This window comes from Mesoplodon bidens, assembly GCF_964165515.1.
Source record: "Mesoplodon bidens genome assembly, chromosome: 10".
Classification (NCBI taxonomy): domain Eukaryota; kingdom Metazoa; phylum Chordata; class Mammalia; order Artiodactyla; family Ziphiidae; genus Mesoplodon; species Mesoplodon bidens.
In genome coordinates, this window is record NC_138172.1 from 75,091,425 (window position 1) to 75,107,961 (window position 16,537).

Consider the following 16,537-nt stretch of genomic DNA (forward strand, 5'->3'; position numbering starts at 1 on the left):
AGCCCATGTGCACATCCACAGATGCAAAAACTTACACAGACACACCCACACTCACGTGCACTCACAAGTACACACACGTGCATGCAGGCACACATACTTGTGTGTGCCTGCTGGCCTGGTTGATGGGAAGAGGAGGGGAGAAGGCCCATGTGTCCAGGTCCTGTGGCCGTTGGCTGGCTTAGGGCGGTGAGTGTGTTTCCTGACCTCCCCGAACAAGGCTGGGGCAGCACCAGCCTCGTTACATCAGTGAAGGAGGCCGAGGGTATGCAGCCCCCAGCCCATGGAGCGTTGAGGGTCCCCCAGATCTCCTGCCTTGCTCTGGAGCCCCATCCAGGATTAGCACTGGCCACACTCCCAGGGAGGCCCAAGAAGGTGCAAGATTATGCTCTTTTACAAAGGAGAAAATGGAGGCTTGGCCAAGCCGGTTACATTTTGTGAGCCGGTTTAAGGAGAGAGGGGATTTGAACCTGAGTGTGTCAGAACCCGGAACCACGCTGAGCTACACCTCTGAGCGTCTAGGCTTCCCCTACTTGTGGCCATGCACACAGTAGGTGCTACATCGATGCTTGTGGAGTGGTCATTGATCTGAAGGACAGCAGCACTCGGGGTCTGGGGTCTGATAAGTGGTTAGGGGGCTACAGGGAGAGAGACCCAGGATTCTGAGGCAATGTGGACCTTCCGTATGTTTGGGAACCCTTCCTTCAACACTCCCAGCCCACAGGTCCAGCCTCGGTGTCTGTTGGGGGCCACCAGCCCAGGGAGGCCCCCACCAGAGGCTCCCAGGCATGGTCCCTTCTGTTCCCACCCCCCCGCCCCACCCCCCGCCTCCTACCCCAATCTGGTCACCCCGCCCACCAACTCTCCCCAGATGCATGCCTCTCCCTCAGACATTCATTTCAAGGGCTCAGCAGTTTCTTTGCAGGATTTGATTTGCCGCTCAGGCATTTCCTCGAGTGGCCCCTCGATGTTTGCCCTTGTCCAGATGGCATCCAGATGCAAACATCCCTCCTTCTCCCCAGCTCCGGCCGCTCAGCTCCTCAGCTGGGGGAAATTAATACTGACCCCCACCTCACACCCACCTCCCTGCGTCCCTGGCTTTGTTTCTCGGGCCTGAGGTCAGGCTCAGGCTGACACCACTGTCTGCTTCTCTCTCCAAAGCCAGGGCTTCTGGCTGTCCTATTATCTGCCTTGCTCCTGGGCCTTTGTTCAATGCAACAGGTAATTGCTCTGTGAGCCAAAGCAAATGTCAGCATGATAATGAGGGTGATATGATGCCGCTCTGGCCCTGGCAAGGAGGGTGAAGAGCAGGGGGTGTGACTGAGTTCAGGGAGCAGGTGGCTAGCACCCTGGACCTCCAGGCGAGGTCCACAGAGATGACCACATCCAGATGAAGAACAGAGGTGCAGAGAGGGAAACAGATAACAATCATGCTGACAGTTACGGACCAATGTCCACATACAACAACAATATAAAGATTAGCTCATTTGGTCCTGTGAGCTGGGCGTGATTATCCCCATTTATGGAGGAAACTGAGGCCCAGAATGGAGAGAAGAGCTCACAGGAGCAACCATCAATAACATAACTTCTATGTGCCAGGCAGTACAGAGAGATCAGCTAACTTAATCCTTGGAGCACCTTGAGAGCTGGATATAATAGTCCCCATTTTATAGATGAGATAACTGAGACTCAGTGAGGCTTAGTAACTCATATATGACCATGTAGCTTTGAAAGTGGCAGAACTTGGTTGTAAACCAAAGGCTTCCAGAGTCCATGGGGCCTCCTGTGTGGCCTGACTGGGTCAGCGACAGGGCCAGGCCTTCCAGCACTGTCTCCAGAGCCCTGTCCTGGCACAGGGACAGCCACCCTGGTGGGAAACATTTCCAGGAGTCTGGGAGACAGTCCTGGGTGGGAATTCCTGTGCCCGGGGGAGACTCACTGTTCCTCAGAGGCCAGGCCCAAGGCCTCCCAGCTCTCTGTCCAGAGCTGGACTCTTGACCTGGTGTCAGGGCCAGCAGACGCCAGTCTCCAGAGGACCAGCTCTCAACTGCCCCAAGAGAGACAGGCAAGGCCCTTGTTGATCTCACTCAGGTCCTCTGCTTCCCCTTAAGAGTTAATGTTTACACACTCTCCACCATGCTGCTGTGCTGCTGCTGTGGACATCACAGTGGCCAGGGCGGGGGGCCTTCTCTGGTCCCAAGACCCCGTAAGTCCCTTTCAGGCCCCGAGACTCCAGTTAGCCTGGCTCATCAGACTCCAGCTAGCCTGATGATGGGACAGTCGTGCTGTGCCCAGATGGACTTCCCTTTCCCTGTGCAGCCAAGCTTCCTTGACAGAAAATGGGGCATTTGGCTCAGGCCCAAGGCTGCTGTGCAGGCATTTCCTAGAACCACGGGGCATCGGACCCCGGAGGTGTGAGGAGCGAGGGCCAGGGTCAGGTTGTGCCCTGCTGAGCCACAGGCAGCTGTGGGGATGCCGATGAGTAGGACCTGCCCAGTAAAAGACCGAGGTGGGCCTGAGGTGTATAAGAAGAGTCATCTGTGTCCATGGGGGGCTCACCCATCCCTCTGGTCACCACAGACCCATACAACACAGGAGCCGGACACGTAGGGTGCCTTAGAGACAGGGCTGGAATGTCTCACCTGCCTGCCTCTCCCAACACCTCCTCCAGGTGGCCTCCCAGTGTGCTGAGGGGTGTATGCCAGTGCTGCCTGGACTCTGCTGTCCCCTCCACCTCGTTCGGGATGCTAAGTGAGTTTGGCTTTTTCAGGGAAGACCCCAGACTGAGCAGAAGGAGGATCATCCCTGAAGTCAGCGGTCTGCGTGGGCTGGCCACACCTGTGCCCTCGGGGCCCTCAGGTGGGTGGGTGCTCCCTGCTGGAGCTTGCAGGTAAATGTCTGAGAATTACAGCGATGGCCATGGGGAGAGAATGCTGTCACCAGCTGCATGTTGGTGGCCAGGGAACCTGGAAAGGGACACCGTGGCCGGCAAGCCAGGTCCCGCAGGTTAATGTTTGACCTGGAGCCACGTGTTTTTCCACTGGCTATTTTTATCCTCTGTACCTGGCAGTGGGCAGCAGGCGACCTCCTCTGTGGGCAAAGGAGGGAGGGAGGGGGTTGTCCAGCTGGGGTTGCTCTGGACAAGCAAGGGCTGCAGGGAGGCCAGAGGGGCCAGCGTGGGTGTGAGGGGCAGGGGAGGGAGAGAACAGGAGGGGCCTGGAGCAGGGCAGCTCCCTATACCTCAGCCACATCCCAGGTTCTGCCCTGGGGCCACCCCAGCTCTTAGTTCTCCTCTCCCTGGGAGGAGTGGCACACGTGACGGGACGAGGAGAAGTAGGGGGAAACCAAGAGAGCCTTCTGGGAGTCCACAGCTTTTCAGAAAAGTTAAAAATGCCCGGCCGCCCCCCACAGCCCCCTGTATTACTCTCATCAGTAATAACACTCTCAGACCCTGGATACCACAAGTGAGAGATTTCTCTCTCCTGAGACACCATGGTCTTATTCAGATGGTGGGAGAAAGTCAAAGCTGATTGGTCCCTCCCCCCCAGGCACTCTGATAGGGAAACACAGCCCTGCTCTCAGGCAGCCCCCAGTCTAAGGGAGTGGGGGCTATGTCTTCACTTAGGATGAGAGCTTAACTCCTTTGCATCCAAGAACCCTAAAATTGAATTAAAGACTCCCACTGGGTCATACAGCTCTGGGCTTCTCAGGCCCTCATTGTTTCTCAGTTTTCCTCCTTGGCAGTGGGCCTCCGGCCTGCGCCTGCGCTGGCTTTATGACTGTTTACCGCCAGTGGCCACTGAGCCCTTCTCACCCCTGCCGAGGCCTGGGGGAGGGAGGCTCTTGGAGGCGGCTCAGCCTGGGGCCAGCTGATGCCTCAGCGCGCCAGCCGCCGGGCAAAGCCAGCTTCCCTCCTGCCCCACCGCAAGGTCCGGAAGGGCTTTCGATTTATACTTGAGTCTGGTGGGAATTGGGTCCCCCGCAAACCTGCCCACCAGCTGGCACCCCAAATCACCAACGGGCTCCCCATCCCAATGCTTGCCAGCACTGGTCTGAAGCAGGCGGGCAGGCTGGCCCCCAGCCTGGAGTCTTCCTCAGGATCTTGCAGGAGAAGGAGTAAGACTGTCTGGGTTAACCAGTCCCGTGAAGGGCTTCCTGGGGTTGACAAATGAAGGTCCCCAGATCAAGGTGGGATTAGAAGCCTGCGGGAAGAACAGAGTTCTCTGGGGAGGGGGTCCCAGTTCTCTTACTGTCCTCGCACGATTGCCTTGAGGTAGGGTGTCGAAGCGGGGCTGAGGAACAGGAGACTCTCAGCCAGGGCACAGGGAGTTGGGCCCATTCCTTGGCCTGCAGTGGAGCTCCAAGGCCACCTCCAGCTGGGATAACAGGTCTTTCCCATGGGGGACTGAGCTCCCCAACCCGGCCTATGTTCCTGCATGTCTTCCCCTCTCACTGCTCCCTAAACCCCCAGCCTGCTCAGACCTGGCCACCTCTCTACCCCCTGCTATGTGCCAGGCACTGGGCCGGAGCCATTCATCTACAGCCCTCCCTCACTCCTTAGTACAACCTGGAGGGTAAATCTCTTTATCCCCATTTTACAGATAAGGAGACTGAGTGGAAGCATTATTAAACAATTAACCCAAGGTCACCCAGCCAGTCAGTGGCGTGGCTGGGATTTAAACTTAAGTCTGTCTGACTCTCAATCCAGCTAACTGGGAGATCATATCGGCCATATAGCCTGTGTATTTTAAATCCCAGTTTTCTCATCATCCCACTCTACCAGAGCCCTCCCCATCAGCCTGATCAGAAGACTGAATGCAACTGGCTCCTACAACCAACTGCCTCATATTTCTCATCATGAGGAAGTCCTTCCTGGAGTCTAACCTTGGTGCCTCCTGCTGTCTCTTACTCTGAAATCAGCAAAAGTGGAGCAAAGATGGTCCCTGTCCTATGCACTGTTACATGAGACTGTGGCATTCCTCTGTGGCTCTGGAGGGTGGGTTGCTCCTGGCTGCAGAAGCAGGAGTCCCAGACACTGGGGGAGGAGGGGACTCTGGCTGGGAGAAGGAGGTGTTCTCTTGGGCCACCACACAGAGGGGACTTGGGCCTTGCCCGCGGACCCTTCCATTTCCTACTGAGTCTGGGACAGGTGAGGAGCTCGCCAGGATGAAGGCAGGGACTGTGAGACCCTCAGAGGGTCCTTGGCTTCTGATGCTGATTAGTTCATTGTGGAAATTTGAGGCTTTGCCTCGGGGGGCACCAAGAAGTCCCGGAATCCAGAAATCCCCATGTGGCCCTTGCACCCCTGGGGAGGAAGAAGCTAAGATGACAGGACCCAGGCTCGCACCCGTTCCCTGAAATGGAGGAATTCTGTTCCTCATCATGGTGAGAAGGGAGGGGGAATTCCAAAGACTCAGCTCCAGGGCCCTGGCGTGGGACCCAGGTCTTCCATTTCTTAGAAGCGTACTCACTGCTTTCCGGGAGACCCCTCCTGACTTCTGGCCTCCTCTGGCTTCGTGGCTGAGTTTGGCAGGTGGATCAGATCATCCATCTCCATGCTTGGAGACAGGGTAGAGTGGACACAGTTTGGCTCCTGTGGCTCCCTGTGGCCTGGGAGATTGGAATGAGGAAAAAACCCTCACCCCTGAGCCCATCGGAACCTCCTCTTTCAGGCTGCCATGCCCCAGGACCAGAGGATGAGCTGTCTCCTACAGCCCACCCCTTCTAGAGAAGGGCTGCAGGCCCACACCACAGAGGGGAGAGGGGCAGCCAGGGCATCCTTGTCCATTGGCCTTATCATTCTCGGGGCATTCTGAGCCTCCTTCACCCCCTGGTCTGATGGACACTGGTTTTCTCTGCCCTGGGCTGGGGCCCTGAGGAATTCAGAGCAGGAGCAGACAGAGGCCCTCAAGTCAGGAGACATAGACATGCCCATGGATTACAGACCAGACACCAGTGCTATTCAGAAAGCAATAATAACAGACTTTCCAAAATGGGGCACTTGGGCTTCCCTGGTGGCACAGTGGTTAAGAATCTGCCTGCTAATACAGGGGACACGGGTTCGGGCCCTGCTCCAGGAAGATCCCACATGCCGTGGAGCAACTAAGCCCGTGAGCCACAACTACTGAGCCCATGTGCCGCAGCTACTGAAGCCTGTGCTCCTAGAGCCCATGCTCCACAACAAGAGAAGCCACCGCAGTGAGAAGCCCGTGCACCACAATGAAGAGGAGCCCCACCTTTCCGCAACTAGAGAAAGCCCGTGCGCAGCAATGAAGACCCAGTGTAGCCAAAAATAAACAAATAACTATTTTTTTAAATGGGGCACTTTATGTAGATTGACCCATTTAACCCTCAAAACAACCCTGGGAATTCAATACTATAATATCCACATTTACAGTTGAGGAAGCTGAGGCCCAGCGTGGTTGCATAACTGGCCCAGGGGCTTACAGCTAGGAAGCAGGATGGGAACCCTCGTGGTCTACCCCAGAGCCTGCATTCTTTCCCTCTACACCTGCACTGCCCAATACAGTAGCCACTAACCTCATGGAACTATTTAACTGAAATAATTAAAATGAAATGCAATTAAAACTTCAGTTCCTCGGTTACACCAGCCACCTTTCAAGTGCTCTGCGGTCACACGTAGCTAGTGGCTACCATAATGGATAGTGCAGATACTGAACATTTCCGTCATCCCAGAAAGTTCTGTTGAACAACGCTGGTCTACTCTCTACTGTCTCTTCAGAATCAAGATGGAACAATGGAAACTCATCCTTCAGTTGATAGATAAAATAATAATTAACAGTGTGGTAATAATAGCTCTAATTTACCAAGCTTCCTATGTACGTGCCAGGCACTGTGCCAAGCCCATAATCCTTGCTCAATCCCAGGCTCAGGAAGGTTACCCAAAGTCACAGTAGCTAGGAAGTGAATCCAGGTCTGGGTGACCCTGGTCTGGTCCTTCCCCCTCCTGCTCCACCCCATGCCAAGCCCCCAGGAGTTCATAGCCCCTGGGGAAAGGAGGGGAAGGCAAATGCATGCATTTCACAAGAACAGGGATTAAATAAATCAGCACATAATTAACATCACCACATTTCCTCAAGCCTGTTGACCAGAACATCATGCTAATGAGGTCAAGGTCTTGATTTTGAGCCCTGTGAGCATTACTTCACTTCACACGGAAAAACCCTCACTCCCTGCCCTGAGGGCTGCATCAGGCCCCCAGATAATGTGATTAGGAGGCTGTGAGGCTGTGGAGGTGTTTCACCATAGCCTGTGGCCTGCTATCAGAGGCCAGCTCAGGGCAAATTGTTTTAGGCGGGGCCAAGCTGGAGAAAAAGCCCTGTTAAATGCTGGCAGGTGCATGTCTTCTGGACGTCGGAGATGGCAATGTCTTCCTCCTCTGGAAAGGATGGAGTTAGCAGAAAGCAAGTCCTGAGTTTGAAGAAAAGATGCAGCAGGAGATAGAAAAGAGCTTCTGAGACATGCTTCCTCTCAGGTAAAACTTTGGTGGGGGACGTGGGGTTGATAGGAACTTTGGAGGGTTTGACTTGGGTGGGGAGATCTGCCTTTAGTATCCCATAAGGATTGTTCTATTGTGGGAAAGTTAGCTTCAATTATATGTCAACCACCATATGTCACCTGGGGAGGTAAGGACCAGTAAATGATAAGAGCAGAGTATTCAGCAGAGAGCTTCTCCCTGACAGACTGAGGTGATGAAGACATGTGCCTACACAGGGCCAGGCATGTGGTGGGTCTCAATAGATGCTGATTGGTTTAAATGATCTCTCTCCTTAAGCAAATTTTTACTGGGCCAGCATAGCACCAGGTCTGGGGGACTCTGATGAGTTGCCAAAGGCACCAGCCAATGACTGGCCATGCAAGTCAGGATAGGCTATGCTGTGCTGCAGTAACAAATGAGCCCTGAAATCTCAGTGTAGTCACACCACAAAGGTTTGTTTCTTGCTCACATAATTTGGCCAAGGCAGACTGGCAGGGGTTCTGCTCCACAAAGTCGTTAGAGATACTGGATATTAGATCCATCATTTTCAACAGGTGGCTTCCATGGTTGTGCCTGCAGGGGCAGAAAAGAGCAGGAGGGCTGTGCACTGGCTCTCAAGTGCCCTGGCTCTGAAGTGACAGATTGCATCTCTGTTCACAGCTTATCTGTCAGAGTTAGTCTTGTGGTCCCATCTAATGGTGAGGGACTGGGAAGTAAGGGGGGGGCATGTGAGTATGTGGTGAAGAGAAAATGTCTCTGTCATTTCACCACTTCTTCTCTCAAAAGCCATTTTCTTCTCCTGTAGAAGGACTCTGAGGTGCCTTTTAGCTCTGGGATTCCAGGTCTCCATGGAATGTTATTCCACAAATATTTCTTAGGTATCTTATCTAAATGATGAACATCCTCAGTGGTGTTTGATCCTCCCCATCAGAGCTGGAATTGACTTTTTTAAACAATCAAAAGTTATTTGACAATCCAATTTAAAAATGGGTAAAACATATGAACAGACAGCTCATCAAAGAAGATATATAGATGGCAAATAAGCCAATGAAAAGATGCTCAATGTCATTTGTCATGAAGAAAATGAAAATTAAGACAACAATGAAAAACCACTATATACTTTTTATTAATAGAATGGCTAAAATTTTTTAAAAATTGGCAATATCAATTGCTGGTGGGGATGTGGAGCAACAGGAACTCTCACTCATCACTGGTAGGAATGCAAAATGGTAAAGCCACATTGGAAAAGAGTTTGGAAGTTTCTCATAAAACTAAACATAGTTTTACCATAAGATCCAACAATTTCACTCCTAGGTATTTATTCAACTGATTTTAAAACTTATGTCCACACAAAACCCAGCACAGGAATATTTATAGCAGCAATTTACTTAGAATTGCCAAAAATATAATTGCCAAAGAACCAAGATGTCCTTTAATAGGTGAAGAGATAAACAAAGTGGTATATCCACACAATTTAATACTACTTAGCAATAAAAACAAAAGAGCTACCAAGCACACAAAGACAATCTCAAGTGCTTATTATGGATGAATGGATGAATCTCAAGTGCTTATTACTGAGTGAAAGAAGTCTTGAAAAGGTCCATACTATGTGATTTCATTTATGACATTAGGGAAAAGGCAAAACTGTAGAGATGGTAAACAGATCAGTGGTTGTCATGGGTTTGGGGTAGGAGGAGGGTTGAATAGGTAAAGCACAGAGAATTTTGTAGGGTGGTAGGACTATTCTGTGTGATAGTGAAATGGTGGATAAGTACTGTGATTGCCAAAGCCCATAGAAATTTACCGCACAAAGAGTGAGTCTTGGGCTTCCCTGGTGGCACAGTGGTTAAGAATCCGCCTGCCAATGCAGGGGACATGGGTTCGAGCCCTGGTCTGGGAAGATCTCACATGCCGTGGAGCAACTAAGCCCGTGCACCACAACTACTGAGCCTGTGCTCTAGAGCCCACAAGCCACAACTACTGAGGCTGCATGCCACAACTACTGAAGCTCGTGCACCTAGAGCCCATGCTCCGCAACAAGAGAAGCCACCGCAGTGAGAAGCCTGCACACTGCAACAAAGAGTAGCCCCCGCTCGCCACAACTAGAGAAAGCCCGCACACAGCAATGAAGACTCAACGCAGCCAAGAATAAGTAAGTAAGTAAGTAAGTAAATTAATTAATTAATTAATTAATTTTAAAAAAAAGAGTGAGCCTTAAAGTATGTAAATTTAAAAAAATCATTTAGGAGGCTGGGAGATCACAGGATAGAACACAGAATGTGAGAAAAGAATCTAACTGTATTACAAAAGTATAAAACCACCACCTTGAATGGGATGGGAGGAAATGTACTAAGTAACTCTGGGAATGAATGGAGTCTGTCAGACTAAAGACGAAGGGAGCTGCACATAGCACTGTACTCTAGTTGATAAAGTTGTTTCCCATGGAAATATGGGTTAACAGTCTGAAGTAATATACATGGATACTGGAATTGAACATTTAAGTAAATGGTGGCAGATAGGAGCCAGTTTCCTCACTGTTGGAGTGAAAGGTTTCAGTAAGAGGAGGAGCCTAGAATGATCCATGCGGTAATGGATTAGATTTGAGGACATAAGTACAGACTCATGTCTAATTTAATACAGATACGGATGGTTACATGAGAAATACTTACAGAAATGTGTATTATACACATGAGTTAGTAAAGACATATATTTCCTTTCTCTGTCAGCTGGAGTGTCTATAAGCAACTACACCCCAGTAGTGACAAGCACACCTAGTGCTCAGATCTTGGTTTCTAATACCATTCTTCATTCGAAGAAACCAGGGCTCCCTGGAGAAAAGACTGAGTCTAGGACTGTGGCAGGAAATATACAAGATGAGCCCAGAGTATCTTACAGTGCCAGGAAGTAAGGAAGTGCTAAAAACAAAAACCAAACAAACCAACCAACCAAAAAAAAACTCACAAGAGACAACTGAAAGAATTCCAGTGGCCAAAGATGGAACTTGAGAAATGAAATAAAGTAGTTTTGTACTATAACCCAAATATAAAATAAATTTCCATGAGCCCATAACTGATATAAATAAATGATTAAATAAATCAGTGGGGGAGAAGAGACAAAATTTCCTGTGCAGAAGAATTCCAAACATCCAGGATGTAGATACTTCACTCTCAAGGAGGTAGAACATATCTCCCTCCCCCTTAAGTGTAAGCTCTGCATAGTGACTTCCTTTCAAAGAGGACAGTAGGGAAAGTGTGAGGTGAGGGGAAGCAGTAACTTTAGGATAGAAAAAGCTGACGAACACCACCTCAGCCATGTGATCAAAGTCAATATCAATGGTGATAAGTCATGTTGATGGTATGTACCATTGATGTGATGTGATGAAAATCGCACTTTATCTGTATTCTTCCTCCATAAACTCCTAACTCAAGCCTAATCGTAAGAAAAACATCAGACAAATCCCAACTGAGGGATGGACATTCTACAGAATACCTGGCCAGTAGGTCTCAAAACTGTCAAGGTCATTAAAAACAAGGAAATGAGGGAACTGTCACAGCCAAGAGAAGCCTAAGAAGCATGAAGACTAAATGTAATGTGGTATCCTGGTTAGTATCCTGGAAGTGGAAAAGGACATTAGTAAAAACGAAGGAAATCTGAATTTCCTTAGGAAATTAGGAAGCATCTACTTTAGTTAATAATAATGATATGTCAATGTTTCTTCATTAATTGTAACAAACATACCATAGTAATTAAGATGTCTATTACAGAGGAACCTGGGTATGGAGTGTATGGGAACTCTGTATTATTTTTGCAATTTTTCTGGAAATCTAAAACTATTCTAAAGTAAAGGATTTGTTTTTAAAATGTTACTTGAAATCAAGTTGAAAAAAATAATGTGATGGATTAAACTGGGTAAAAAAAAGATTTGATTCTGATGTGATGAGTTTAATTGACTTTAAAAGGACTGTGAATAAAACTACGGAAAGCCACAGCTTTCTTTATCACCGCTGAAGAAAGGAAGGAAATGGCTGGTGGCATTGAGACAGGTCAGGGGCAACCTTCTTTCTTTTTTTTCTTTTTGACTACATAATTTTTATTTGTTACTGCTCAAAAGAAAGGACTTTTTTGTGTGTGCCTAAAGTTTTTTATTTTTTTTACATCTTTATTGGAGTACAATTGCCTTACAATGGTGTGTTAGTTTCTGCTTTATAACAAAGCGAATCAGTTATACATATACATATGTTCCCATATCTCTTCGCTCTTGTGTCTCCCTCCCTCCCACCCTCCCTATCCCACCCCTCTAGGTGGTCACAAAGCACCGAGCTGATCTCCCTGTGCTACGCGGCTGCTTCCCACTAGCTATCTATTTTATGTTTGGTAGTGTATATACGTCCATGCCACTCTCTCACTTTGTCACAGCTTACCCTTCCCCCTCCCCATATCCTCAAGTCCATTCTCAAGTAGGTCTGTGTCTTTATTCCTGTCTTACCCCTAGGTTCTTCATGACATTTTTTTTCTTAAATTCCATATATATGTGTTAGCATACGGTATTTGTCTTTCTCTTTCTGACTTACTTCACTCTGTATGACAGACACTAGGTCCATCCACCTCATTACAAATAGCTCAGTTTCATTTCTTTTTATGGCTGAGTAATATTCCATTGTATATATGTGCCACATCTTCTTTATCCATTCATCCGATGATGGACACTTAGGTTGTTTCCATCTCCTGGCTATTGTAAATAGAGCTGCAATGAACATTGTGATACATGACTCTTTTTGAATTTTGGTTTTCTCAGGGTATATGCCCAGTAGTGGGATTGCTGGGTCATATGGTAGTTCTGTTTGTAGTTTTTTAAGGAGCCTCCATACTGTTCTCCATAGTGGCTGTACCAATTCACATTCCCACCAGCAGTGCAAGAGTGTTCCCTTTTCTCCACACCCTCTCCAGCATTTATTGTTTCTAGATTTCTTGATGATGGCCATTCTGACTGGTGTGAGATGATATCTCATTGTAGTTTTGATTTGCATTTCTCTAATGATTAGTGATGTTGAGCATTCTTTCATGTGTTTGTTGGCAGTCTGTATATCTTCTTTGGAGAAATGTCTATTTAGGTCTTCTGCCCATTTTTGGATTGGATTTTTTGTTTTTTTGTTACTGAGCTACATGAGCTGCTTGTAAATTTTGGAGATTAATCCATCGATACGTATGTTCCTATTCCCATTTTCTTAATTGTTTTGGGTTTGTTATTATAGGTCTTTTCCTTCTCTTGTGTTTCTTGCCTAGAGAAGTTCCTTTAGCATTTGTTGTAAAGCTGGTTTGGTGGTGCTGAACTCTCTCAGCTTTTGCTTGTCTGTAAACGTTTTAATTTCTCCATCAAATCTGAATGAGATCCTTGCTGGGGTAGAGTAATCTTGGTTGTAGGTTTTTCTCCTTCATCACTTTAAATATGTTCTGCCAGTCCCTTCTGGCTTGCAGAGTTTCTGCTGAAAGATCAGCTGTTAACATTATGGGGATTCCCTTGTGTGTTATTTGTTGTTTTTCCCTTGCTGCTTTTAATATGTTTTCTTTGTATTTAATTTTTGACAGTTTGATTAATATGTGTCTTGGTGTGTTTCTCCTTGGACTTATCCTGTATGGGACTCTCTGTGCTTCCTGGACTTGATTAACTATTTCCTTTCCCATATTAGGGTAGTTTTCAACTATAATCTCTTCAAATATTTTCTCAGTCCCTTTCTTATTCTCTTCTTCTGGAACCCCTATAATTCGAATGTTGGTGTGTTTAATGTTGTCCCAGAGGTCTCTGAGACTGTCCTCAGTTCTTTTCATTCTTTTTTCTTTATTCAGCTCTACAGTAGTTATTTCCACTATTTTATCTTCCAGGTCACTTATCCATCCTTCTGCCTCAGTTATTCTGCTATTGATCCCTTCTAGAGTATTTTTAATTTCATTTATTGTGTTGTTCATCGTTGCTTGTTTCATCTTTAGTTCTTCTAGGTCCTTGTTTAATGTTTCTTGCATTTTCTCCATTCTATTTCCAAGATTTTGGATCATCTTTACTATCATTACTCTGAACTCTTTTTCAGGTAGACTGCCTATTTCCTCTTCATTTGTTACATCTGGTGGGTTTTTATCTTGCTCCTTCACCTGCTGTGTGTTTTTCTGTCTTCTCATTTTGTTTATCTTACTGTGTTGGGGTCTTCTTTTTGCAGGCTGCAAGTTCGTAGTTCCCATTGTTTTTGGTGTCTGTCCCCGGTGGCTAAAGTTGGTTCAGTGGGTTTAGGCTTCCTGGTGGAGGGGACTAGTGCCTGTGTTCTGGTAGGTGAGGCTGGATCTTGTCTTTCTGGTGGGCAGGTCCACATCTGGTGGTGTGTTTTGGAGTGTCTGCGGACTTATTATGATTTTAGGCAGCCTCTCTGCTAATGGGTGGGGTTGTGTTCCTGTCTTGCTAGTTGTTTGGCATAGGGTGTCCAGCACTGTAGCTTGCTGGTCGTTGAGTGAAGCTGGGTGTTGGTGTTGAGATGGATACCTCTGGGAGATTTTCGCCGTTTGATGTTACATGGAGCTGGGAGGTCCCTTGTGGACCAGTGTCCTGAGGTTGGCTCTCCCACCTCAGAGGCACAGCACTGACTCCTGGCTGCAGCACCAAGAGCCTTTCATCCACACGGTGTCACCTGAGCAGGCAGCAAATCCACAGCCATTCTTTCCTTCTTAGTTTTCACATTATGGGCCACGTCCTGTAGTGGTTGCACAAAGGAGACATCAAGGCTGTGTAACCATGCTTCCTGCTCTTGTGAGGAGCATCAGTCTCTCTGCTCGAGTTGGAAGGTCTCCTGCAGAGGTGGGGGGTGGCTGTGGCGCACCGTGGAGACAAAGACACTGGCAGCAGAAGTTCTGGGAAGTACTCTTTGGCGTGAGCCCTCTCATAGTCTCAACCTGCTTTTTTTTATCTTTTCTGTTGTGCCCCTGTTGATTCAAAGAAATAAAATGTAAAACAAAAGCAAAACCAAAACGCACTGAACAAGCAGCATGATCAGAATAACTGCACTCTTCTGAGGTAAACTTTTTGAATGATAACCTCATGCATGTGTGTAAGTTCCAGTATTCTTTTATGAAAACCAGCCCCCCCCAACCCGCCAACCCCTTCAGACCCCACGTAATCAAGGACATGTTGCTCCTTGTTCCCTGGGGTGTGCAGGAGAGCAGGCAAGGTAGTGCCGTGAACAGAACACGGGTGTCAGAGCCCCGTCGCACTCACCAGCTGTGATTCTGGAGATAACCCAACCTCCCTCAGCCTCTGTTCCCTCATCACCATAATGGGGGCCTGAAATTGCCACTTTGCGGGTGGTGGAAAATTGGAGAGGATATATGTGAGCTCATAAGGCCGGTGTCGGGCACGTCAAAGGCCTTCCATGAATGGTGGTCACTATTAGCAGAGGAGCTTCGGGGCAAGCAGATTAATCCAGATGACCTGGATTGGACTGTGTAGGCAACAGGAGGGAAAAGGTCTTGTTCACCAAGCTGCCCAGGAAGGCCCGTTCTGCAGGTGCTCAGCGCGTGGATGGGCAGGAAGGGACAAGGGGTGAACTTCAGGCGCGAGAATCACAGGAGCAAACACAGGAGGTGGATGGAGAGGCAGCCCTCAAGCAGGGGAGGAGAGGGAGGCCTGCAGGGGCCAGGGAGAGGGCCCAGGGGTGGGCAGGGCCTCCATACCCTGGTAGGAAATCCCTGTAGTGTTTACCAGCCTAAGTGACCTCTTGGGTAACGCCGGTACCTTTTGAAAAAATAAATGGTAGGTGATGGCACTTCTGGAGAAAGAGAATCGACCAAGGCTAGAACCTGCACCAGGGCAGAGAGGGGCCCCAGTGAGTGCTTCTCTTGGGGAGGTCTAAATGGTCACGGCCACCATTAGGGCCTTTGCCCTCCAGGGCGGCCTGTTCCCTGAGTCTTCCTGAGGCCTTGAGCCTCATGTGGTCCAGTCCACTCACCGAATGGGGAGGGACACAAAGACTGCGCCTGCACTCTCAGACTGGGCAGGAGGAGGGAAGGGACTGAGGACAGGAGCTGTGTCTCCACATTTAGGCTGGAGGCTGCTGTGGGCAGTGGCTGGTTCTTTCCCGTATGCTGGGGGCTCCTTGGGGGCTAGGTTGAGTCTTCTCCTCAGTTTCTCCCTCAGGATCCTGCATAGAGATCTACCCCAATGCATTCTTGAGATTTGGGGCCAAAGCTCCTGCTTACTTAAAAAAGTGTCCTCCACAAACTAGATCAAAGGGCAAGGGTTAAAATTAAATAAAGAGGGGATTTTGCTATTCTTCAACTTTCCATAATTTCAAAACACGTCATTCTGGCCTTTGAGAAGAAACCTCCCCTGGCCCAATGCTAGGTCTTGGGGTTGGGTGGCAACAGGAAGTGCCAGGGATCTAGGTCTTGACAAAATAAATCCCTCTCCCAACCACCTTGGCCGGCAGAGCTGAGGCGGCCCACGTGGTAGAGTTTTCCTGGGGCCGCCAGGCCGAGGCCATCATAAATAGTTTAACTGTGTTTACGTAGCAGTAACATGCGTGTTACTGTTCACAGCGATCGCATTCCAGAGGGCAATCGTGGGTGATTTACCTTGCAGAGCACAGCCCCCAGTCCCTATGGCGGGTGGGTGGCCTCTGGGGCCCAGCTCCGCTCTCCCAGGAGGACTGTTTTTAAAGAGCTGCTCCTACCTTGCCATGCCCTACCACGTGTGTGTTCCAGATCTGGGGATTCCTCAGCAGCCTTCCCAGGGCCCTTTGAGGAGTCTGAGGCAGCTGTCAGAGGCGAGGGCCTCTGAAGCCTTGGGCCATACCCTCCCCTCTTCTCGCCGCTCCAGTCAGGCATCCGGTGTTTGGAACTTGCCCATCTCGTTCATGGAGATGGATGGACACAGTTTGCAGCCCTGTTCTCAGTGCTGGCCCTGGTACCCGCAGCAGCAGCAGCCCCCAGCCAAGATACTAACAACAGCTAACCTTTGTGGAGCCTAATGAAGTACCATTTTTCAAGCCTTATAGCTCAAAGGAA